Genomic DNA, 27,420 nt, shown 5'->3' with positions numbered 1-27,420 from the left:
GGTTTTTGCCTTCCCCCTTATAAAAAACATAAATGGGTTTATATCATTATAGCAGTCGCTTTGGGTAGCCTATTTCCTTTTAAGGCCTTAAAACTTGGTGGGTTTTACCCTTAGTTATAATGGTGAAAACATAAAAATTATTTAGTGAGATATCAAATCTATAACTTATTATACTAAGTTATTATCATGGGAAAAAAAGAAAATTTATTTTTCAAAAAGAAAGAGAATAAGTCCAAAATTGAGGAAACACACACACACACACATATATATATATATATAAAATTCATTTCTAATTTCCATGTGTTTTTTTTTTTTCAAGCCAACATTTATAGAGTTCTTTGTCCGATTTTCTATCAAGTAGTTTGGGCAATTTTAAATTTGGGACCGTGAGAAATTAAAGATAGAATTCCAATCTGAAAAGTCAGCTTAACAGGTGGATGAATCCTCCTTATATATAACCCAGTCTCCCTTGTTGAGATGATATGGGATTCTTACACTCTCCCCCACGCTAAAACTTTTTCAATAACTAATACATGCTCATGTGATCGGGTAGGATACTGATCCATGAACACGACCGAGGGCCCCAACCAAGGGTTGGCTCTGATACCATGTGAGAAGTCAGAGGTAGAAGTCTAACCTGAAAAGCTAGCTTAACAGGTGAAGGGATTCTCCTCCTTATATATAGCCCAGATCTCCCTTGCTGAGACTATATGAGATTCTCACAGGGAACATTGTTAGTTTAGCCAGTATTGCATGGTTGATAGCTAGAATACTAGATCGGAATAACTACAAAATTGTATCTTGATTTCCTAAAATAAATACAAATCACCAAAGAAAAAAATAAATGAATAAGTAAGAAGATCAAATACTAACCAAGACCGACCTCATTCACCTCTTCCTCTTCAATGTCTTCAAGCTCTTTAAGAGATAAGCAATGACTTCCTTCAATGTCGCTTTCCTATTCTCTTTAAAGTTCCATAGCTCAGAAACTACGTACCTCCCACTTGGATTGTATTCATTCATTTCCATCAAGGCAGTTCCAACTGCCATGTGTATCTCAACTCCCGACTCATCCTTGAGACCTTTGAGTAATTCATCATCTTCGTTTATGACTTCCTGCATTACATAATAGTCAATTAATCTAAAATTACAGTTCATTATTAAAACATGCAAGATGAGACAACCAGAGGTTGTAGATCAATCTTCAAACTCTACAAACAACATTAAGATTTCAATGAGAATAGGACAGATTAGCAACTAAAACAAGTATGTGGTATAGAATCTCTTGCAAGAAATTGATCTCACGGCAAACAAAAACATCAAGACTATGCCAGATGCTAGTAAAGATATCACCATTTTATGAGAGAACTCCAGGAATTTAGAACAGAATGAGCCAACCAGAAAAGACAAAGCACCAGAGGACATATGCAGCAATGTAAGAGTAAAAAGGATAACAGACGACATACCACAAGATTTCCACCCTCAGTAGCAACAAATTTGTAAGGATGCCATACAGGATTTTTCAACCTCTCTTGCCACAAGGAGCATAATTCTGTGGCCTTGATTTCAGCTTCAGAAGATGAAAATCTTTCTTTGCAAACATTCTGAAATGGCTTCATATCTATTTCCCCCATTCTTTTTATCCCAACAAGAGTTCGCCCACTCAACATTTCACTCAAACCCTGAAACAAAGTGAAAACTTCATAACTTTCTAGCACCAAGAGAAAATAAAATTGCATCATAAAAAGACTTAAGCCACCAGTTAAATTAGCTGCACACAGCATGCAGCTAACGGAGGTTGTTCAATTATACAGAGAGGGTATCAATATGAAAAAGCTATTTGATGGTGCATCCAATATTAAATAATGTTAACAGTTAGTTCATATTTTTTAATTGAGAGCTAAGAACTATTTTAAAATTTTGCCCATTCAATTTCACTACATTTCATTTACCAGCTGTAAAAAGAAATGCCAACATGACAATGTACTTGTATGACAATGCCTTTCCTGACCTAAGAATTATCCAGAATGGACATCTAATTCAGGGCCCAGCAGACAAAATGATGTGTCACTACCAATCATTTTAATACAAAAACACTGCTAGAAGTAATACCTAAGCACTCCTAAAAGTAAGCCCGTGTAACATTTACAAAGTACATGCCCAACGAACAAAATAGCAGGAACATGAGAGAAACGATACCGCTATTAATTCTTTGCGAGCTTCTTGCAGCTCATCATTGCTTTCACGCTCTTTACGGATGAGGGTTTTATTTAACTCTTCCAAATGAGACATCTCATCAACCTTTTGCTCTAATTTCTCATTCATCTCTTTTATCTGATTTTGAATTGCTGCGTCATCTCCCAGATGTCTCATCACCTGCAAGTTTCCTTTCAGCTCTTCAATTTCCATCTCTAACTTCTGTTTAGCATCTAGCTGTCTTTCCAACTGAAGTATCTTGTTTAAGGCCTCCTGTTTCTCCTTCTGCACAAACAAAATTAATTCAATGAAGCTATGCAAGCCATACAAGAAAGCTTAAAAAGTAGCTTGCACACCTTTTGCTCTTCAACCAATCTTAAGACATTCTCATCAGCCCTTTTCTGCTCCATGGAAGCCATTTGCAGTGAATTGTTTCTAGTTGTATTCTAAACAGTAAACAGGCAGGAGATTATTTCAATAATAAGCATAAGAAAAAGGAAAACATCATAACACATGAAAATGAGTACGCTTTTGTTAAACAGTTTCAGCATTTTTTATGCTCATTTATTTAAAAAAAAAAAATTCAAGCTTAAGACATGAAATTATAGAGATCTGTTCACTTATAATCTGTCAAAGAGCCTTCATGTGTTCTGCACCATACTGTGGAACATGTGAGTATAAAATGGAGAGGTAAATAATTGAAAAGAAACAAAAGCCTGCCATCAAAGAGTATGTAATGGGCATTCACGTGTACACGTGTTCCTCCTTAATCTGTCCATATCCTAAAAATGAAAATATTCACCTTTTGTTTGTCCTCATCCAATTTCTGTTTCTCACGTTCAGTTATTGCTTCACTTTTGTTCAGTTTTTTGCTCCAGGAATCAAGTTCCTTTCTCTTGACCTCTAAATCATAATTCAGCCCCTCCTGTTCATCCAAAATTCTTTGGACATGTTCCCGAGCTAGGCGCTGCATCTTCCTTGTTTCTGAAATAAAGAGAAATATTTGTACATCAGGAGCTGTAAGAATCCATGCAACTTACCAAGAAAACCAAGAACTGGTTATTTCGAATTCACTAAACTCCTAAATCTTGAATCAAATATTTTTTTTCCTATTTTCACACAACTCAGCTTATTGTATGAATATAACTGAGATGAGGACGCTAAGATGTACATGTGGCCATACAAAAAAAAGAAAAGAAAAGAAAGATTTAATTAGAAAAGAGTTTATTTGCAATAAGGTTGAAATGACTCATACTGAAGATAACATGTGAGACACAATTAAGATTATTTAGTCATGCAAGAAGAAGACCAATTAAGACTCCTAATAGGAAAGTAGATGGAATGAAACAAATATTTGGGGGAAAAAAAAGACTAAGAAAAACTCAGTGGGAGACACTTAGTTTTGATATTAACTATCCTCACAAGAGAAAAGGCCATATATAGAAATGAATGAAAAGATAGAATTCACGTAACCGACCCCACATAATAGGATAAACTCTTAGTATATTGTTATTGCTGTTTTGTTTTCTCACGACTCAAGCATTGTAATCAATCTTAGTATCAACTTTGAAAAACTTATACACCTTTGTACCAGACACTTCAGCCCAGTCATATCCACTGCTTGATCTTCCATATCCTTTAGTTAAAGAAACTCTATAGCCACATTATACAATTTAAAAATAAGTTAATAATCAATTTTGAAATCAAAGCAATATAGATAGCTGTTAGAAGGATGCCGCTTTGTAGTGTTGTAAATAGAGCTGCATTTCTCTTAGTTGTACCTTGAGTTAGTTTGTTTTTCTTGTAGAGCTGTATATATATGTCCTCGATCTAACTGTGAATAGAATAGCAATTCAGATCTCTTTCTCTCTCTCTCTCCCCCTTGTAACAAAACCCTAGGGCACAAACAGAGAACAAGAGAGGAAGAAGAAGAACTACCTCTCAAGAATTTTTCTAAATCAGAGAACAAAGTTTGAATTACAAAAATCAAAATCAAAAGAAGAGATGCTGCTATTTATATAGCAGCTATCTTATAGAAGGCACCTTATAACCGAGGGGCCTTATAACCGCCTAACTATAATAAAACAACAGTAGCAGCAACAAAACATAGCAACATAACATTAAAGATACAATAAGAAGCCTATGCTTTCACATCTCTCTCTCACAATAGTTACAGTCCTCCCAACTTTTTAATTTTCAGAATTTTGTATTTCAAATCCTTTTATGAACAGGCTTTTCTAAATTATGTACTGAACTTTTAATCACTTACATCTTATTATGTAGGATGCGAGGTGTTTTTATATATACATATAATATAATCATTATTCAATATGTCTCTAATGTGTCATGACATAATACCTTCTGAAAATTACCATGCTGACATGTCTGTGCCATGCCATATCCATGATTGATCCTTTTACATACAAACTTGAGGAACAGAAAGTGGACGGAACCACTCATCATTTAGAATGACAGTCAATAACTGTAACTAATCGTCACAATTAAATAACATCTCAATAAAAATTGATGTCAATGGAAACACTAAGATAAGAAAATTCACATGCATGCACGCACTGGCAAGGACACATGCACAAAAAGGAGGGAGTGAGAACCTTCATAGAAAGCCTGGTGTAGCATGTCTTTCTCCTCGAGCATCCTACTCAAAGACATAGTTTTCTCATTGTACTTGTACTGCAACTCATTCAAATTTTCATTTTTCAAGTCAATTTCATTGGCTCGTTTAGCCACAATTTTGTTTCTACCTCGAGCAGTTTCCTGGACAAGGTCAGAGATTGTTGTCAACTTTCCTTTTTTACGAAGGTAGTCTCCGACTGGTCCTTCTGAATTATAATCATCTGCACGCTCAAACCATCCATAAATGTCTAAACCAGGAGATCCTTTATGTGCTATCCACTCTTTTTTACAGTGACGAGCAGTTTCAAAAGACTTCTCGAATTCCATGCCATTCCTAAAACCAGTCCAGTCATTATTGAATTTCACAACAGCTTGTAAAGTTTGGTTCTTGTCATCCTGAAAAATCTCAACATCCAGAGGCTTAAATTTCTGGAATTTCTCCAACAAATGTTCACTCTTACCCAAAGTTTTTCCATACTTTGGATAATTCACAATATTCGTAACAATGCCAGTCCAAGGTCAGCAAAACAGTTCGCTTTCCTCGAGCTTCTCACATATTGAAGCAGATTCATTTAAAGACTCTGATTTTCCTGTCTCTTCAGCTAGTTCAGATTTTAGGTACATTGCTAATGCTAGGTGGTTTCCTTTCTGTTTTGCACTTCTGTTGGAGGAGCCTTTGCCCACTCCTGAAGCATGTTGATAAAGTTCATTATACTTGTAATCTTGTTTCTTCTTTCCACACAGAAGGGACACCTGAGCATGCCATTTACGTTCTTGACTTTATACTTCCCAGCCCTTAGTTCCCCATAATGTTTCTCTTTGTACTCATTGATCTCTGATTCACTCAAATCAGACTCTTCATCTGAAAAGTAATCCATCAGACCTGAAACAATGGCCACAAATGATTGTAAAGAAAACTAGAAAAATGTATGTCGGAAGAATTTGCACCAATGGCCTTAGTTAGAAGTCACTTAAGCAATATTTTGAATGAAAGGCATCTAGAGAGCAATTAAGCAGCTTTCAAATGAAAGAAAAGAAGTTTGAGAAAATAAAGTCGAGAATGATAAAATCAGTTTGTGCATTGTCCATATAAGATAATTCAGGGCAACCTGAAATAGTGACCCTTTATCCTAAATGCTAAAACAATGATTTGACTTAAAACAAAGTGACAATAGAAAACAAACAATTTTGTCATCTAATTTTTTCCCAAGTAAAAAATCACCAACTTTTTTGGTGTTTCCATGTTGTATAAGTTGGTTTCCCAATATCAATTATGTGATATAACATGATTATCAATTATTTTCATTCACCACCATCTCATGAAACTTTTTTGTATCAAGATGGCATTGGAACTTTATTTCATCATTCCCCTAACTAGAGGGGTGTGTCAGGCATAAAATTTTGCCATATTGTTCTTTTGCATGGATTTGTATTATCAATGTGACTTTTAGAAATCAATTGACATTATGATGAGTGCCAGGTCACTTGGTTAAGATAAGTTACATAATGAAGTACAATGCCAAGAAATTAATAGTTACCAATGTAGCTAGTGTGAAACTTTAATAAGTTGTAGGTGTCTCTACATTGAATTGTGAGCATGATCATATTAATACAATTAGAAGAGTTTAGCATGCAAGGACCAATGCATTTTCACTGAAGGTAGTACAGTCCTGAACCACAAATGAAGCCTTTCTCCATTAAAATGAATCACATGCATACTAAGGTGATTTCAAGAAAGCAATTTCTAAAGAAAAATAATACCCAATAATGCGATTCCATAAATTTCCTTGGAATCAGAAATTAGAAGATTGGTCAACTGAAACACCACACATTCAGCCAAGCAAAATAACCAAGGAAAACAATTATAAGAAAACAGAAATTAGCAATTCCAACTATAGGAATTTGAGGGAAAAAAAGTGTGCAAACTGCATTTTTCTCCTGTGATTTCCACAAAAAGCATATAAGATGACATGGTTCAAAAAACAATATATAAGAATAGTACAGATTAAACATTAAAGTGTAGGGAAAAACAAAAAATAAAAAAATACTGTTCGCAATAAATTTAGTAAAAATAAAGTCAATTCCAGTAATCCGTAAGAAAAACACATAAACCAACATGGCTCAAATATTTTTGGACAACTTAGCACATAAGACACTTGCAAGTTTAAATAAGCTTACGTAAAATGAGTTTTGTTCATGTTGCATTTCAATCTAGAGCACATGGAAAATTGTGCAGCATTAACCAAAGAAAAAGGTTAATGGTAAATTTCAAGTCAAATGCAGCTGGCACCATCAAAGATAAATATGGAATTAGTATGGAGAAAGAAGCGAAGAGAATAAATGGGAATACATCACATGCCAAGGTGGCAAGAAGAATGAGATGTGGAGATCAACTCTGTGAATGTTCTAAGTTCAATAGAAGCACAGAGAGGGAGAAGGAGGCAGAGAGTTCTCGGAAAAGAGATTCAATTTGATGAGCTCACACATACAAGGGCAAAAGGAAGGAACCTCGGAAATGGGTGGTGCTTTTGGGTATGAATGAAAGGGGAAATGGTTTTCTTTTATTCTCCTTTCTTTAGGAAAGGATGGGAAGAATACCCTACATCACAATTGGTCAAATTTCCTGTAATCAGTGCAATCAGGGCTATAGAATAGTCTAGAAACAATATGTTCAAGTTCAAAGTATTACATGAATGGTGGATTTAGTGTTTAACATTGATTTGATCATATGGAAGATTGCGCTAACCACTGATGGTGGTAGCCTAGTGGAGGAGGGATGCAAGCACTTCACCTTCTGAGTTTGAGATTATGGCTCACACCCTAGCCCTGATATGCTTGGATGGGTCTCATGCCATAATCACCAAAGATTTCAATAGGGGGATGGATGATGCTATATCATGAATGGTCTCCAACAAGATATAAAGGATGGCCAATGTGCATCAGAGGCAGAGGATCCTAACAAGGTGGACTCTCTTCATGCCCTCTTTCCTAGACCCCAAAAAAAGAGGAATATTGCACTAGATACACCAACTTCCTGTATTCAATTTTAGTATATGAAGTAATTTTGCAAAACTATAACACTTAATAATTAATTTACTTTCTGAAACATAATGAAGCACGTGAGAATTGCAATAGGACTATAGGAGTCTAAAACTCAAACCGTTATTTATAGTTAAACCCCACTAATTATGACCTATTTTTATTTAACACTCCCAGTTAAAAATATTACATTTACCTTCTAAATTTTACATTAAACCAGTAATATCCTTCAATTGACATCTAGAATGAAAGTGGATGAAAACCAATTATGTCTCAGCAATGAATATATGTCATAAACAACCAACTGCAAAAAAAGCTTGACGATAAAATTCATGCTCAAACCACGAAAAGATTAATCACCAAAATCAAGCCACAAGAAACGGAGGGTGGGAGCTAACATGTGAAAGCCTTATGGTGGACATCGGATGGGTCAAACCATTGTGTACAACAATAACTTGACCTGTAGGCTCAATCTATAACATCCCGGAATTTTGAAGATAAATAATAATTATTGATTCCGGTACTTGAGGTGATTATTGAATATTTGGGGATTTAAGGGAATAATAGTGATGATGATAAGAATTATAAATGAATAAATTAAATTAATTAATTTTTGAAGGTTTGGGATGCAAGTGAAATAAGGGATAAATGAAGTATGGGGTGTAAGTGTGGGTTTTCGGAAGTTTTGGGGCGCTAGTGTAATTTCGAAAAAGGGGCTGCTAGTCTCTTTAAAGTTAACCAAAGGTGTATGTAGGTTGAAGGTGGCTTGTAGTGTAGGCAGTTGCACGTGCACGAGTACCGGTGGAGGTCGCGGGTTCAAGCGAGGGGAGACGTGCGCACTGGGAGGGATTTTGGCTGAATTTATTCAGCCTTTAGATGCCCAAAACGGCGCTTTTTTGCTGGAGCAGTGGAGGACGCGCAACAGCCGTTGGCCACACCATGTGGCACGCACTGGGCCTCTCTTTTTGCCTTGGCCACCAAGCTGCTCGTGTTTCTCCTATTTAAGGCCAAAATTTGGCCATTTCAAGAGGAGAACAAAGAGGAATTAAGGGAGTAGAAGAGGGAACTCGGCCAACAGCAAAAGTGGAAGAAAAATGGAAGAAATTGGAGAAAAGTCAAGGGGTTTTGGAGATTAATTGAAGTTTAAATATCCAGATAAGTGGGTAAAATTATTAGAAGCATTGTATGTCTAAATTATGAATTTTTCACGATTAAATTATCTTGTTTATGCGATTAGATTTAATTAATTTAAGCCACGATTTTAATAATCGCTACAAAACGTCTTACTTCGCAATGAGAGCGCGAGAAAGACAAAAATCGATTGTTTAAAGACAAACTTCTAACCCTCTTCTCATGTTCTTTAACCCCAACGCAAGTCTCTGTTGTTTTCCATATTTTATTCTCTCCCTTACTGTGATTTGGTTCCACACATTAATAATGTAGCATGGCAACCATTCTATGACTAATGCATTATTGATGGATCTATTGTCGATGGAATAATTTAAGTAAATGATTCCTTGGTGTTGTTGAATACGTCCGTTACGGGACTTTGTATCGCTCTGCTTTCTTTGGGAATGACATCGAACCCATTGGGGTTAGGTTCTTAAAGAGATGGCTATGGTCGAATCTAATGGGTTATGTTAAGAGTCTTAATAAGAAAAGTGCAATGTTCAGTAATATGTATGTCGGGATAGTTTCCTATGTATGAGAAGAGATGAGAACAAGAATGGTAAATTGATGTCTATGTTGCCAAGTGCATGAAGAGTCATGGGGAAAGCTTATGAAACACTAATGTTAAAACTGAGCACTAATGTCTCAAGAATCACTCAATACTCACACCGAAATCAGATACAAAACAAGTATAAAGTAGAAAACAAATAAGAGATAGAATTGAAAAGAGAACAAAATGCAAACCACAATGCAGTACACCAGTTTTACCCTGGTTCATGCCATAAATATGACACTACATCCAGCACTCCAAGAAGAGAACAATCCACTAAGAACGTAGGAAATCAGTACAAGAATATCCCTCACTCGCCTCCTATTGCCTCTCAATACAATCCTCTAAATGAAGACTACAAGAACCATCTTATCATAGCTCTCTCTCTTTGTGTCTCACAACCGGAGAAAACACTTCATTAAAATTTATCCCTGCAACTTGGGTAAAACCTCTAGCTACTAGCCTAGCTTTATACCTAGGCTTAAGGCTATCTCTAGCTCCTTCTTTTACCTTAAATAACCACCTACAACCTACTATTCTTTTTCCCAAATGTCTATCTACTAACACCCAAGTCTCATTCTTTCTTAAAGATTCCATCTCAGCTTCCATGGCTGCCTGCCATTTCTGAGATTCTTTAGAATTTACAGCTTCTTCATAGGTTTGAGGCTCTTCTCCAGCTATCTCATATGCACTTAATAGTGCATAAGCCACTAAATCAGAGAAACCATATCTCACTGGAGGCAGGCCTACTGATTCTTCTCTACCTACATTATACCTATGTCCAATTAAATCTCCTACTGTGCTTGATGAACCAACACTGTCCATGTGTTGATCTTCATTATAACTTGATGAATCCCTAATTTCTATAGATCTATCGAGACTATCTTGGCTTGAGGATCCTTCACCAGCACTTGACTGGTCCTGAATAGGTTCTAAGGGAGAATTAAATACAGTAACATCATCCTGTTGTTGTTGTTCAAAATTTACAGCTTTTGCCTTCCCTTCCCTATCCTCATTTTTCTTGTCTTGATCGATAAAAGAATTTTCATCAAAGGTTACATCTCTACTTATCATGGTTCTAGGCATTTCTTTTTCTAAATTCCACAACTTATACCCCTTAACCCCTTATGGATAACCAATAAACACACACTTCTTAGTCCTAGGTTCTAATTTACCGTGTTTTACATGTGCATAAGCTATACACCCAAATACCCTAAGATGATCTAGGTTTGGCTTATGATTATACCACATTTCATAAGGTGTCTTAAAGTCTAAGACTGATGAAGGTGATCTGTTTATTAAATAGGCTGCTGTAGCAGCAGCTTCAGCCCAAAATGTTTTTGGAAGCTTAGCATGAAATAGCATACATCTTACCTTTTCAAGAAGGGTCATGTTCATGCGCTCGGCCAAACCATTTTGCTTGGGGTTACCGGGGGCAGTAAGGTGTCTTAGGATGCCACTCTCATTACAACAATTGGGTGAATTCCTTGTTACAAAATTCTAAGCCATTATCAGCCCTAATGACCTTTAATTTTTCACCCTTTTGGTTTTCAATCATAGTTTTTTCCAGGTCTTAAATGCATCAAAGGTATTATCTTTTGATTTTAAAACAAAGACCCAAACCATTCTAGAGTAGTCATCTATAATAGAAAGAAAATACCTAGCTCCACCATGAGTTGGAGTTTGACTAGGGCCCCATAAGTTCGAATGGACATATTCTAGCAGGCCTTTAGTGGTATGAAGTGCCTTCTTAGGGAATTTCACTTTCACAGATTTTTCATAGATGCAAGATTCACATGTATCTAAATCTATTACCTTTCTAGAGCCTAAGATTCCTTGGCTAACTAGCTCTCTAAGTCCTTGGTTACTCATTTGAGCCATCCTAAAATGCCATAGCTTTGTGTGCTCATAGGTCTTTTCTGCCCTTACAGCTACATCTCCACATATTGTGGAAGCTATCATAATAAAAATTCCATTTTTAAGGACTGCCTTCATGCATATAAGTGATCCTCTAGCTACATTTAGAACATCCCCATAGTCACTATAACTATAGCCATTCTTAGCTAGCTCCCCTAGGGAAATCAAATTCCTTTTGAGGTCTGGGACATACCTAACAGAAGTCAGGATCCTAACTGACCCATCAAACATCTTAAGCTTAATGTCCCCAATTCCCTTTATAACACACTCTTGGTTATTTCCAAGTAAAACCTTCCCCCCACTATTATCTCGGTAATTCAAGAACCATTTTGATGGAGTGACATATGGAAGGAGCATTTGGAATCTAAAACCCATACCTCTTCATTCGAATGTCTTGAGACCACAAGAACATCCGAACCAGGGGCGGATCCAGCAAGTTGGGGTGGGGTGGGCTGGGGCTGGGCTGGGCTGGGCTAAAATGAATTTAGGGCAAACTTTTGTATTAAAATTTTAATTTTTTTGTGGGCTGCCCTGGGCTTCAGCCCAGGGCAGCTCACATGTGTATCCGCCCCTGATCCGAACTATCATAGTCAAACTCACAAATTGAGTTTGAGAATTCTGGTTTACCTTTATCTGAAAAACCCTGCTTTCTCTTAGGGCAGTTTTTCTTTATATGTCCTTCCTCATGGCAATGAAAACATCTAAAATTTCTCTTGCCATTTCTAGACTTAGATCTAGACTTTCCTTTAGCCTTAGAGTCTTTCTTTTCGGATCTATACCTAGTTGAAAGGGTATCACCCGCAATTTTCTTTGATTCTACTTTTTGCTGTAACTCTTTAGAATTAAGGGCACCTATACATCCTCTAAAAATATGGTATCTCTTCCATGCTTTAAAATGTCTACAAAATGCTCGTATGACTTAGGCAATGAATGTAACAGAATTAGGGCCTTATCCTCCTCTTCATATGATATACTTAAGTTTTCCAAATAAAGACACAATTTGCTAAAATTATCAATATGATTCTGAAACTTTTGCCCTTTGTCACGACCTTGGGTATTATAGGGGCAAAGCTGTAATTGAGTTACAATTACAGTTAGAGGGTATTTTTGTAATTTGGTTACAGCACATAGGTGTTGTTATTATGTTATTTTCTCTTTTTGTCTTGTAGCTTAGGTGGTTAGAGAGTTTTGTTTGGTAGCTAAGTGAGGCTATATATATATTGCCTCAGTATAGGAATGGGACATGCTTGAATTGGTTAATGAAACGCTCATTCTCTCTCTAAGAATTCTCTCAAATCTCCCTCTCAGTTCTCTCTAATTTCTCCCTCATTTCTGTCTAAATTCCCCTCTAAATACTTTGTTCTTAATCCTAAGCCTCTCGGATCCCTCCGAATGCCAATTTCAACCCGTTATGAACCTTAGGTTCATGACAAATGGTATCAGAGCAAGGCAATCCTTGGTGGTGATTTTGGAAAACTTGCTGCAATTTGGTTTGGAATTTTGAAGCAAACTCAAAGGCTATCCAGAGCTGAAGCACATCCAGAGCCAACTAATCCAAAAGGCGAGTTCCTTCGATCAAATATAGACTCGGAATTGAAGGTGCAGCAGAAGCGTGGTGGGATTCCGGTGATCGTTGATCATCGACGATAGTTGTGTCCTGGCGAATTCAATCAAGTGAGCTTCGCTGTGATTCCAAGAAGATTACAACAAAGCTAGTGGTCCTCCGACCATTGGACGGAGATCAGGTGAGGCAAGCGCGAGCAAGCAAGTCCAACCCAGACAGTGAGAAGTGATTCTGGGTGAGGCGAGTGCGAATTCAATCAGTTGTGTTGCTGGTGCTGCCGCTTTGATTGGTTGACCAGTCCGACCTAGACGGTGAGAAGCAAATCTGGGTGACTTTTGGAACCCATCACAGTTATCAGATTTTCGGATATACCTGGCGAGAGCAAATCTGAGGCCGTCAACTCCTTCTGCTTGATTTAATCGAGCCCAGATTGAGAAGGCTTCAATGGAATGAATTCTTAAATCAAAGCTAGTTTGGCTAGATTGAGAAGGCTTTGAAGGCGATCTAGGTGAGGCGAGCTCGAACTGCGATGGTGATCAAAGCCGGTTTGGCGAAACTTCGACAATCCTGGTTCGTCGCTTGAAGGCAATTTAAAAAGCAGTAACTTCCAGTGAAGACGCGAAGGAGAAGTAGGAGGATTGGATCACGACCAAGACTCTAATAATCTGGACTAGACTTGAAGACGAGCAACCAAGGAGGATTCGCAAATTGGAGTAGACGACGGGTGCAGGGATTCCATCCAAGTTGATGACACTGATAGGTGAATTGGTTGCGGAATGGAATGGATCGCAGGAAGTAATTCGAGACACAACAAAGAGTGGAGTGAATAACGGAGTCGATCCGTTCTGGTGGTGCGATTGGAGTCAATCCATTCGGGAGACTGTGCTAGGGTCGACTTGGCCAATTGATTCCGACAGTAGGTGTTCGGATCTTCGCAAGCGCAATAGGAGGCGACTCTCTGTTGGGATTCTGACACTACTCGAACGGTGATTGGGTGAGCGATTTTTCTGGGCCATTGATTCTCATGGTTAGATTCCGATGCATGAAGGTGATTGACAACGGATAGGCAGTTGCTTCCAATCTTATTGTGAGGGTTATTGCTGGCTGACTCTCTGCAAATTTAATAGAGTCGTTACTGCTCGAAGTGGAAGGCTGAAGCAGATTTGACGGATTTATAAACCAATTCATAAAATTATTGCATCCATCAAGTCTTAATTACAAGGAATTCATTTGGTTACAGCATAGTCCAGCAAGGGAGACAAGCAGCCCAGGCCATTCTAGTACTAAATTTCGGCAATCTGGCGGAACTCCGACGGGTGGAAGGAATACATTTGAGTTTTAACAATTTGGGGTGCAATTGAGTGGTTGGGTAAGGCGAGTTTGACGGTGATTCCAGTAAGTATAAGGAATTATTACAGTAGGCGTGACAGGAGAATTGACAGCCCTAGGCAACTCTTGAAGGCCAACCAAAGTTGTTGTAACGTGCAAATTATCCTGTATCGGAATCAGGTTTGATTTTCGGAGAGTGAATCTGATGCCTGGGGTGATAGACGGTTGCCATAGCACTAAGGATTGGAGTTTGGGAGGCAGACTTCGTTGGCAAGCTAGTCAAGTGAATTCTAATCCGTTTAGGCTATTGTCAACTGATGTGGTTAATTTTCAAGCAAGAGAGAAGCCTCAATTGCAGCGAAACAGTGCTGCATTTTTAATGGGATGTCCTACTCAGGAGGTTTTGGGAAGCAGTGCCCACGTCAAACAATCAGATCCTCAATGGCAGTAGAAAAATGCTGCATTTTCAATTGACCAGAAACATCAAAGATGAGGAAAGAATTTTGAGAAGGAGATCAGCCAAGGGGACAAGGAAACAAGAAGTGGGATTCATGAAGAGTGCAAGGAATTCGGTCAAATGTTCCGCGAGAAGCTGCAAGAGTTTGCAATGACACTGACTAAGAAGTATCATTACAACTTCCTCGCAGAATACTTCGATGATTATCAAAGAAGTTTTAACAAGGAGGAATTACTTAAAGTGGAGCAGCCAAAGAAGGACAACTTTGTTGAAAGTAAATCCTTGGTGTACTCCAGCTACCAGCAAGTAAAAGTATTTCCACTTGAGGAGGCCCCTACTAAAGATATGGAAGGGTCTAAACATACTGCTCCCTTGGTCTTGGTTGTAGAAAGGGCTAAAGAGTACATGGAAGAAGAGATTGGGGAGGAGGAAGTGGAGGATGACACTCAATCAGTTGGCAACTTCTCAAGTACTGCCACTGGTGCTGGGACTCCTGATGCCATTGATCTCCTGAAACAGCAGAAAAATGAGTCTAAAGAGAAAGAACAAAGGATTGCACAGGGCAACTTGCTTGGAACATCTCACATGTATTGTCATTGGCACGGGCACACAAGACAAAGCAAAGGTAACATTGCAGCAAGAAGAGTTGGAGGATGGGGTTGTAGCGCTGACGGCACATTTGGAACCATTTTTAATGGCACTAAAGAAGAGGCGGATGGCTGAAATTGGTGTGGCAGCAAGACATAATGTTGTTGCTGTTGAGGAGAAAGAAAAGAGAAGGCAAAAGAAAAGGGGAAAACAAGATAAGAAGAAGGAAAAGCGAAGAAGTAACCACTGGGTGAAGATGGGCATTGGACAAAGAAACAACGGCTAGGTGGTAATAAGTTTCTTGGGGACAAGAAACATTTCAAGGAGGGGGAATTGTCACAACCTTGGATATTATAGGGGCAAAGCTATAATTTGAGTTACAATTACAGTTAGGGGGTATTTTTGTAATTCGATTACGGCACATAGGTGTTGTTATTATGCTATTTTCCCTTTTTGTCTTGTAGGTTAGGTGGTTAGAGAGCTTTGTTTGGTAGCTAAATGAGGCTATATATATATTGTTTTAGCTGTAGGAATGGGACATGCTTGAATTGATTAATGAAACCCTCATTCTCTCTCTAAGAATTCTCTCAAATCTCCCTCTCATTTCTCTCTACTACTCTCCCTCAATTCTATCTAATTTCTCCCCCATTTATGTCCAAATTCCCCTCTAAATATTTTGTTCTTAATCCTAAGCCTCTCGGATCCCTCCGAATGCCAATTTCAGCCCGTTATAAACCCTAGGTTCATGACACCCTTCTTACATTTTGAAAGTAAAAAACTTAGCTTTCAAATATAACCTACTCGAAAGAGACTTAGTCATATACAAGCTTTCTAATTTAGCCCACAAAGCCTTGGCAGTTTCCATTTTAGACACTTATCTTAGCACTTTGTCTCCTAAACTCAAGATTAGGGTGTTGAAAGCTTTTTCACAAATTTCTTGCCTTCGATTATTTGCTTCTAACCTTTGCTCATTAGTAGCAGTTTCTGGGAAGGGTTTTTGGGGTTCTAAGGCTTCTTTCAACCCTAAATTTCCCATCAAGGTTTTCATCTTTATCCTCCAAAGTCCAAAATCGTTAGTGCCATCAAATTTTTCAATGTCGTACCAGGCAGCAAGGGCCGCAGAAGCCATAGTAGACAATTGTTCTATAGGTTTCTAAAGATTCTATGGGTTTCTTGATGGTTCTTGATTGAGTAACCTATGCTTTGATACCAAATTGTTAAAATTGAGCACTAATATGTCTCAAGAATCACTCAATACTCACACCGAAATCAGATACAAAACAAGTATAAAGCAGAAAACATATAAGAGATAGAATTGAAAAGAGAACAAAATGCAAACCACAATGCAGTACACCAGTTTTACCCTGTTTCATGCCATAAATATGGCACTACATCCAGCACTCCAAGAAAAGAACAATCCACTAAGAATGTAGGAAATCAGTACAAGAATATCCCTCATTCGCCTCCTCTTGCCTCTCGAATGCAATCCTCTAAATGAAGACTACAAGAACTATCTTATCACAACTCTCTCTCTTCGCTTCTCACTATACTCGAACACAAGGGAATGGAATGAAAACTGATTGATGATGATCTTTGGCCTCCGCACCCTTCTATTTATAAACTAGAGAGGCGGAACTTCCTAAGGGAAATAACTAACTTACATAAAGTCTAAACTACCCTTATTAATTACAATTAGTTACATTTAGATCTTGCAAACTAATTGCCACCTATCATCTCTATTCCTTCCTGATTTCTTCTGGAATTCCAACACAATAACTCAGGCAAAACATTAACATCTAAGTCTAAAGTATATAAGTTTAACGTTATCTACGCGTGTCTAAGGGTATAGGGTACAAAACTACTGATTGTCAACTGTGGGTCATGGCAGTCGATGGATGGATGTATGTGTGCTAGTTATCAGCTGTTACGATAAGCTATAGACGGGTCAAGAGAGCTGGTACTGCCAGATACCCACATTGACTTTGTGCATATCATGATATTGTGTGATGTGTGGAGATTGGGTTGCATTCATTGGGGGAGGGGAGACATGTTCTATGTGTGTGGGGACGTGTGCACATTGGCATGACCCGATTGGCTTGAGAGCTGACTTGGGTAAATTAGATGAGCATATGCATTTAGAGCATTTCGCATGTGTGTGTTCCTATGTGGGCGTAGCATGGCCTGATGTTTGGTTTATGGGGGCATTGTCATCACGTTTATGCTGTAAAAGCCATTGCAGTTCTTATATGTTGCATTGCATGGTGAGAAAGAGTGACTAACCTGAGGGAGTGTAAGATCGTGGGGGATGAAACCCATGGCAGCAACATGTTATGATGATGCATTATATTAATGGCAGGAAAAGTTAAATAATGTGATAAAAAGCAAGTCAAGAATAATGATATGGTAGCCTATGCTGGGCTACTAATAGGTTTGTATGTGGGACTTGAGCGCCAATGTGTGCATCTTATGTGGGTCCCAAGGACCCTTTATGTGCAGTTTACTTTATGTTTACGCATTTATGGCTAATGCATGTATTGAACATAACATGATATGTTGTTGCATGGGCATGTAATGCATGGGGTGTAGGGAAAGTTCTATCCTTAACCAGTTGCCTTTCCTTCTTATACTTGCTGAGTCTTGCTACTCACCCTTCGTTTTAACATCATTCCAAGTGCGAGAATTGTCTGAGTTAGCAAGTACGTTTAGTGGGGTTGGGTCCAGACCGTCAAGTCAGGATAGCATATGCAAAGTTCTCTCGAAACTAAGGTCTTGGGTGTCGTTTTGTTTGGTCAGGTAAATGTTTTTTGTTTTTAAGATCGATGTCTGTTATGTAGTCCTGGAACATCTCATGTTATGTATGGTTATGTAAAAACCTGACTTAAATTGATGTATGGCTGGCTATGTAAGGATGATTATGAAATGTCATGTGCTATAGTTTCTCTTGCTAGATGCTTAGTGAGAACTGTTTTATATCATTCAAATAATGACCATCTCATGGATCCTCTATGCGCGCGGGGGCTCTGGGAGACAGGTCGTTACACAATTTGCCTCAAATTAGGCCTACGGCAACATTTTTAGATTCTCTGAGAAAACAAATCAAAAACAAACCCACTAAAATAACCAAACAGATACAAAACTATTTCAGAAATGTTATAAGATAAGAATGATTATATTGGTGCTTGGGGTGCTTTTTGTCATACCTTAGAAGTTCACATCTCATAATTAATCTTGTTAGAATTGTAATAGTACACATTCTAATATTACAAAGAACAAATGTAATTGTAATGACCCATTTATTTTCGATTTAATGTCAATTTATGGGTGTGAGGTATTAGGTAGAAGATATTAAAATTAAAGTCTTTTTGTTTGAGGGAGTACTAGCAAATATTCGAAAATTCTAGGGTTCAAGTGAATTTCGAAAATTGGTAGCTGGGTCACTTTAAATATAAAATATGCAGTTATATAAGTGAGGATGGTTGTAGGTCGGGTGGCACGCGGGCGCGAGGCTGAGGGTGAGGTCGCGGGTTCAAGCTGTGTGCAGGGAGGAAAAAAATGGCTGGAAGTTTTCCAACCATTAGGTGCCCAAAACGGTGTCGTTTTAGGCGCCACGCAGGGGCCATGCATGTAGGTCGTGCGGCTGCACCATGCACACATTGGCCGAGCCACGCAAGGCCCACACAGTCCTTGTTGCTGTTGTCATGTGCAACAACTGCCACTAGGCAGCCTGCTGCTGTGCTAAGTGGCGCAATTCCGCGCTGCCATGTGGCATTTTTGCCACCTCATGCTTGTCCAAGCCTATAAATATGGGGAGAACGGGGGGCTAGGGAAGAAAGTGGAAAACGAGAGAGGTGGCTAGCTTAGTAAGGAACCCAAACAACGTGGTTAAGGTAAATTCAAAATTAATTAGAATTAAATAGAAGGTAGTCTTGGTATTATTTAATTTAAATATTTCACGTCTTTTGAAGCTTAAATTCTATTAAAAAAAGCTTGAGTTAAGCCGGCGACAACCCTGGTACTCTTAGAAATTCAAAAGCAAAAATCAAAGGCATGTTCCTATCACCCTCTTTCCATTTGGTCAACTCTCTATCCTTTTATGCAAGTTTTTCTCCTTTCCATGCGAGTTTTTATACTCTCTAATTGTTCAGTCAATTGGTTCTTGGTCAATTGGTTCCTAGTCGATATGATTTACGCTTAAGAGTCACTATCCTTGGACACTTGCTTAATTTCATAGGGTTTGGATCGCCCTATAATTCTTTTGTGGAAGATGCCTAACCATGCAGGAATAGGTTCCTAGATGGTGTTGGGGTGGTGTTTGTATGCTTTACAACTTTATTTTATTGTTGCATAATTATGGGTGGTTGGTATTTGGGGGTTCATGTATTGAATATGCAAGGGCATGAGCATGCTAGTGTGTCGTGGGTGTGCATTTAGAAAGCATCTGCATGACGTCTGTATTCCTATGTGGGTGTAGCATGGCTTGATGCGTGGCTTATGGGAGTTATGTATCATCGCCAAAGTTGCAATAGCCTTGCATCCTTATATGCTACATTGCATGGTTACTATTGTGCGCAACGGGTTTATTCGCGAGATGTACATCCCTAAGCTCGAGTGACGGGAGGACAGTCTCGAGGACTCGAGTGACGAGAGGACCGTCCCAAGAGAGCTTCGGCTCGGTTGTTGCAAGAGCTTTGGGCTCGGGAGCATCTGGCTTGTGATATGTTAGCTGGTTCATGGCTATATGCAGGTTTGTATGAAACCTTGGGTGTCGGTCTGTGTCCTATGTGAGGGCCCTTCGTTCATTAGTTGTGCATTGTTACATGTGTTATTTTGTGGCCTAAGTCGTGGTTCATGGCCTGGTTTGTGTGCGATATACGGGCAAGGTAGTCTCTAGCTTTGTAACTCCTTTGTTTCCTTATATTTGTTGAGTCTTGTGACTCACTCTTGCTCTCCATTATTCCAAGTAAGGGAAAAACGAAGGTCGATCGCAGTGCCTGATTCGACAAGGTAGAGTGTATACAGGGCAATCCCAGCCAAAGACCCTTGGGAGAGTGGTTGTTGTCCTTGGGTGTAGGAGGATGTCATTTTGTTTTTTTTTTTTTTTTTGTCATTATTTATGATAGTACCCTAACGACTAGCTAGTGGTTCTTGTTGTGTATAATCTCCTCCGTACTTGACAGCTTATCTATGCATATTATGCTTCCATTGTGTTTTAGTTTATCATTTTCTCTTCTCTAGGGACTCCACCTCGGCTTCCTTAACTTAAGGGTTCCCAGGTTGGGGATCCTTACAGTAATTGAATGAACAAATATGTAAATGTGTAAAATTACTAAAACAATATATATAATGTGCAACTAAGTTGGCTTGAGCTAGTTATATATCAAGCCGGTCCCATGATTATAATTAGGTCTACCTTACTTGTGTAATCATGTAATGACCTTTTCACCTAACCAAAAAAAACAAGAAAAAAAAAACTTTTCAAGCCTTGAAAAGGTAATTAATTTTAGTGGTTGGCTTAGTCAAGCATATTAGATTATTTCATGATTATTATGCATATCTGACTAGACCATCGCAGATGGATCTCTCTCAAGAGTAATGATTGGAACAAAGCTACTATAGGAAGCACAAATATTTCATTTTTTTTTTTTTGGGTAGTATTTCTCTAACGTGAAATGGACATGGATACTCGTTAAATAATTAGATACATGGAATGAAGCTGAATGGTTTTTCTTAATTTTCATTATTACTTTTGTTTTTGGACACGCGTACGAGGCATGACACACATAATGGTCATGTCTAACAACATTAGAATGACACATGTTGAATGGTATTTCTAGAACGTGTTGGGATAAAATTCACAAATGTAAAAAATAGAAAAGACAATTGAGTCTAATTACTACATCACTGTAAATAATTTCAAGCAAGGGAAAAGAAGTTTGAGAAAGGTTAATCATAATTGACCCCAGAAAGATAACAACAATTTGTGTGCTAACCATATTAGATAATTTAAGGCAACATTGAAGACTTTGATGTTGGGATTGAGGGGATAGAAAGGGAAGGGAAGGTATGAAGAGGAAGGGGAAATAATCCCCTTATTTGGAAGAAATTTAAAAAAGATGAGGGGAAGAGGAGGATCAAAGGGGACCCGATCCTCCTTCTTAATTCTGTTGGTAAGCCCATTTAATCGTTCAAGTTTGTTGCCACCCCCGGGGAGGTGTTACCTTTCCCTTGTTTGGATGTTTAATGAGAAAAATGAAGAGAATTCCCTCCCCCTTGCTTACCCCCAAGAAATTTGGGAGGTTTTAACCCCTCGATCACCTTCCCTGCCTCTTCTTACATTTGAGAGTTTTGGAGGGAAGGGGAGGGGAAGGAAAGGTTTATAAAAGAAAAGAAAGGGAAGAAGAGGAGAAGGGGAGTTACCTTCCCCTTGTTTCGAAGTTAAAGTAAAAATGAAAGAAAGGGAAAGATTTTAATCAAAAAGTGCAAACATTCTCACTTAAACCCCTCCCCCCGCAACTAATTTTTTTTTTTTCCAGGGGGGGGCGTGATATTTTGCAAGGAGGAGGACTAGGTCCCCTTTGAGCTTTTCTCCTCATCTTGTTAAACTTCTTCCAAACAAGGGGATTTTTCCCCTCCCTCTTCATACCTTCCCTTCCCTTTCCATCCCCTCAATCCAAACATAAAAGTCTTCAATGTTGCCTTAAATTATCTAATACGGTCAGCACACAAACTGTTGTTATCTTTTGGGGGCCAATTATGATTAATCTTTCTCAAACTTCTTTTACCCTGCTAGAAAATAGTTCTTTATGTTGCTTTTGTAATTAGGCTAAATTGTCTTTTCTATTTTTAAAATTTCTTTTAATTTTTTATAAAAATTGTAGTTTCTAATTTTTATGAAAAATTTGAAAATATTTGTTAGGATGTGCAAATAAGGCTGCAAACAAGTCGGACTTGGATCAAGATTGCATAATCCAAACTTGAAATCCAATTAGGATTCAGGGATCGGGTGACGATGTGTTTATCCAATGGATCCTAATATATAGATCCATCTTTGGAATCAAATACCCACTGCTCGATAATCAATCATTGAACATGCAACAAACAAGACACAAGACTACACAACAATACACTAACTAGTAGAAACGAGACAAACCATCCAAGACCACACAAGATTATACACATAACATGAAAAGTCAAAACTCACGGAATGTTAAAAACCATATGCAAAAAACATAAATCTAAATGACAGTGTTAGAATTTGTATTAGTCTAGCTGTTTAGTTTTGGTAAAGGGCAGGATTCTTCGTTGAGGAATGATTGTATTCTTATATTTTATGTGTTTAGAACATAACGGAAATATCTACTTTTAAGTTATTTCCGAATAGGCCTTGTATTCCCTTATTATTGCATTTCAGTCCTTAAGTTGTAACCGCCTCTATATCTTATAAATAGAGGCGGGTAGGTTCTCAGGAGGTATGATTTTTTCCAGCAATTCATTCATTCGATTTCTGTCTTGCGCAAGTTCTAGAGGATAGAGAGAGAGCAAAGGCTCGGTCCTTGTATTCTTTAGGAGTGAGGCTATTGATTGATAGCTAGGTGTAAGAGAGAGGGAATTGCTGTAACCTTGAACTCTTCTCTAGTGGATTCTGTCGACATCTTCTGCCAGTTTGGATGTAGGGCAAATTCTTGCCCGAACCAGGATAAGTCTTCCTGTTCTTATTTCTGAAATTGTTTTGTTATTTGTTCTGTTTGCATTTCTTTTGTGTTTCTATTACTATCGGGTAAGCATTTGGGTGTGAGAGACTGCTTTTATTGTGAGGAAACTGATCCAAGACTCAACAGACAGGATATAGTACATACCGTGATGTGAGAGGGAGAGGTTGTGATAGTCTTGATAGCACAGCTCGAGAGGTGAGGGTTTGAGTCTTTGAGATCGAGAGAGGTAGCGATGTCTAGATTAATGCTGCCATGCTGTCAGAGACATGCAACGGTCAGAAATCGAGAGAGGCAAAGAGGTGAAGAGAGATTAAGACAAGAGAGGTCGAGGATGAGAAGAGACATACTCACCATGCAATTTTTTAGAACACTGTATATTTTTTGAGAACGGCTTCGTCCGAACACTCTGTTAAGTGATGAGCTGGTGTTCAAAAAAGTCAACAAAACACAGCAAACAAAACAACAAAGAAGACGGAGAGCAGCAGCAGCAGCAGCAGCAAAAAGAGTGGGAACCTGTTAACAAATAAAACAACAAATCCAACAAAAAAATACAGCAAAAAAATGGGACACCTCTCAGATTTGCATTTCTGCGACGCCGGAGTGGGAACGCTGTGACGCCGGCGAGCAGCAGCAGTGGCAGCAGCAAAGACGACGGAGATGATGGGACGCTGTGACGACGGAGAAGTAAGGCCGGATCGCGAAAGTTGTGACGCCGGAGATAACAAAACGAACGGAGCGAGGAAGATGAAGCGGCGGCGACGAACAAGCGACGCCGGAAACAGTAGCAGCAACAGCTTCTCGATCAGGATCAGCGACGACGGACGCCGGAGATGAGCTACGGACGAGGGACGCCGGAGATACACGCTGGCGCCGGAGACGACGGACGACAGAATGACGGACAGGAGATGCAGCGCGAAGGAGGAGAAAGGAGACAGAAACTGGAATGCGCGAGTGAAATTGGGTTACGGATTTATGTCATGATTTGGAATTTTTTGATTTGTTGGAGGATAGTATGGTCAACTTAAGCCTTTTTCTTATCACTTTAAAGCGGCAGAAATCAAGCCATTTCAAATCGTGATCCAGAATCCAAACACTTACAGTCACGTGACCCACACAGTGGCTTCCACTCAAAGTTGGGTGTTACCTCTTCATCCCCCTCCGCTCAAAGAACAAACAAAAGTCAATCTTCAATGCCTCTGCCAGAATGCCCTTTTACTTGACTCCGGCGATGGCCTTAAAGAGACAACTTTTCAATTTTGGTTTCAATCTTGATGTTATTTGTAATCTTGATTTTGGATTGCGTATCTCTAAAAATCGACACCACTAAAGCAATAACAGTCACCCATGAAAGACCAAGACCTATTATCGTAGCCATCCTCTTTAAAGAGAGCCACGCCATGGGGTTATGGGTGTCAATGAAATCCAGATGATACTTGAATTAAGCAAAAATGTCATTGTAATGTCTTAACCTTTTTGGATGTCAGCTTGTCACTAATGGGGTTTGGCTTACCAGTTTGACCATTTATAAACTATTTATTTAACGCCTAAGTTGTGTCATTTATTTTGTTACGTGGTTGTTAAAAATTTAGGAGTTTAAATGTTATTAAACTTATAAACTATTTTAGCAGTTTATTCATAAACTCTCATCTCCTGTTTTTCCAAATAAACTCTTGGCAACTTATTTCATTAACTAAACAAATGCTCATTTTTCCTCAAACAACATCCTAAAACAACTTCTTAATTTCCAATCTCTATCTATCTCCTTTATCTCCATACCTTTTCTATCGATGCCTCTCTCCAACTCGGCCATTGTTATCGTCACCTCCAGCTCCTTCGTCTCCATCAATCGTCGTCTCCAGACCCATCCTCATCCCTATCGGTCGTCACTTCTTGACCCATCCCTATCTCATCAATCGCCTTTTCCATGTCCATCATCGTGGTTCATCGCCTGTGCCTTCATTGTCCACCACTTCCTTCTCCATCAGCCTGTTTCTTTTGTATACACACATATATATATATTTAATAGTTGTGTATAATTTATCATGTATATTTAGCATATCTATTGTATTAATATATTTTTTAATAATTGTATATAATTTATCAATGTGTAATTATAACAATTTTATCAGTTGACATCAATTTATAATTTTTTTTATTAAAAATTAGTATTTTTATGAATTTTATTTGTATTATTCAGTAATATGTCTATTTTAATTTTTTTGTTAAGTTCTGATGGCTTATCAAGTTTTTCAAATTGATCACATAACTATATAAATGACAGATTAAAGTATACTTATTCAAACATATTATCAACTTAAACACTATCTAACTTTTAAACCTTACATAAATTAAAATCTAAACAGCTTATAAGCTAATTTTAAAAAGGGTAAGCCAAAGAGGCTCTTAATAGCTATTATTTTGGTAATCTAAAATTAAAAAAAAAAAAGTAACAGAATCCATTTTAGATTTATTTCTCGTGCTTATTCGACGAAATCAATATGTATGATGGATCTCGTTGGAGCCCAACAGACAGTGACACCCTGATTGCAACATCGTATCACAAAGGATAGAGGTATGCCCAAAATGATGATTGGAATTTGTCAAAGCTTTTACCGATAATTCCCTTGATCGACACTGCAAAACAACGCCCAACATAACTCAACGGTTGCAGGAACCGAAAATAGTGAATCACATAAACACAGAGACATTGAGAGACTAAACCTATTGAGATATTGGAGAAATTTGGATTGAGAGAGTATAAAGAGATTGATTAATCGTGTAAGGTAAATTGAGAAAACGAAAGAGATTCGAGAGAGAATATGTCGCCATGAATCGACCAAACCAATCCACCTACTTTCAATATTCAATATTTAAGCACAATATCCCGGTTAATGTTATGTAATGGGTATATTTACTAGTAGCCTTTATTGGTATTTTCATTTCAACACAACGATAAAATTTGTATTAAAATGTTTGTGTTCAAGCCTTGATAATTCTATAAAAAAGAAATCAATCAGAGGATACATGACATTTTCTATGCAAAAACTTTAATGCTTAGATTAGTTTCATTAAAATCAAAGAAAATTTCATAACACTTAATCTATGTTTTTATAACTTACCTAGGAAGATGAGTTCTCTATTTTATGGACAAGATTGCTAGAGTGATAGGTTTCCCCTATATTTTAGATTAGAACTATAATAGATAATGCTTATCTATTTCAAATTTTGAATGGGAGATTTGGATGGTAACAATTTGCACTTTAGCCATGGAAATGCCTTGCAAGGGATGTCTGAGAGACATGTGTGGACTCTCTCAATGTTTGTTGATCCTCCTTTACAAGAATCTGCCAAGGGAGGATCCTTTTGGTTGAAGGAGTCCTTTTGGGAACCTTTTTGGCCAAAAGAAATATCTCGAGAACTTAAGGGAGTCTCTTTAATTCATTCTATATGTCTTTTATCCCTTGTGTTTTAGCTTTTAGGCTTGGTCTTTGTGGGCTTTTCATAGGTAGGCCTTGATTTTGTGAACTTGTGCACATCAATTGCTCTCCGCTCTTTCCTTTGGGTCTCCTAAAGGAAAGAGCATTTTTACTTTTATTGAATTGTCTTCCCCAGGTGACATTTTCAGGTGGAATCTTTTTTGTCTTTTTTTCGTGGTGGTAAAAAATTTGTCTAAGGATGGACTTTACTAAATCCTTTTATTTTGATCCAACAGTTGTGGTCTTTTCACGAGATTTTCGTCAAACGATCTACATCACCCATGCTCTATCGTCTTATCTTCGAGGCCTCTCTCGATCATTTTTTGTTTTTTACTTTTCACCCACTTTCTAAAGCAATTTTTAGTTTTTACTCAAGTCTTCTCGAAGATTCTCTCGAGTATCTCTTGACTTCACTTGTAAACCCACTTGGGTGCTTTCAAAGTCAATCAAACTCTCCCGATTTCCTTCGCAAAGTCACTCAAGCTCTCTCGATTTCTTTCAAAAAGTCATTTAGACTTCTTGGTTTCTTTTGCAAAGTCACTTGGACTCTCTCGTGAACTTACTTAGTTTCACCTAAAGACTCTTCAGGATTTTTCTAATACCACTTGGTGAGCTTTCTTATTTTAAGCAATGCCTAGAATGAAATAGGTTCAAAGGTTTGCCACTCCTCAAAAGATTGGGCTAGTTTTAGGCCATAACTCCAATCTCTCGGATGTCGATATTGTAAGGGTTTGTATATTATATAATTTCCTTGTGAATTTTAAACTAGGTCTCCTTAAGGAAATGAA

At 38.1% G+C, this 27,420-nt stretch overlaps 1 protein-coding gene and 1 pseudogene across 1 annotated transcript in view; both read right to left on the bottom strand.

Annotated features, from left to right (window-relative positions):
* The window catches only part of LOC127789970 (factor of DNA methylation 1-like), a 53,412-nt gene extending 30,038 nt beyond the window's left edge, over window positions 1-23,374 (bottom strand). The window contains exon 1 of the mRNA XM_052319108.1: window positions 23,301-23,374. The gene's annotated coding sequence lies outside the window, so the exon portion shown is untranslated. The remainder of the gene's footprint in view (window positions 1-23,300) is intronic.
* LOC127789971 (factor of DNA methylation 1-like) lies at window positions 347-23,532 on the bottom strand (annotated as a pseudogene).
* Window positions 23,533-27,420: the final 3,888 nt, after the last annotated feature.

This window comes from Diospyros lotus, chromosome 14 (genome assembly GCF_014633365.1).
Source record: "Diospyros lotus cultivar Yz01 chromosome 14, ASM1463336v1, whole genome shotgun sequence".
Lineage (NCBI taxonomy): Eukaryota > Viridiplantae > Streptophyta > Magnoliopsida > Ericales > Ebenaceae > Diospyros > Diospyros lotus.
Note: the sequence above shows the minus strand (reverse complement) of the source record. Positions and strands in the feature narration are given on the sequence as shown.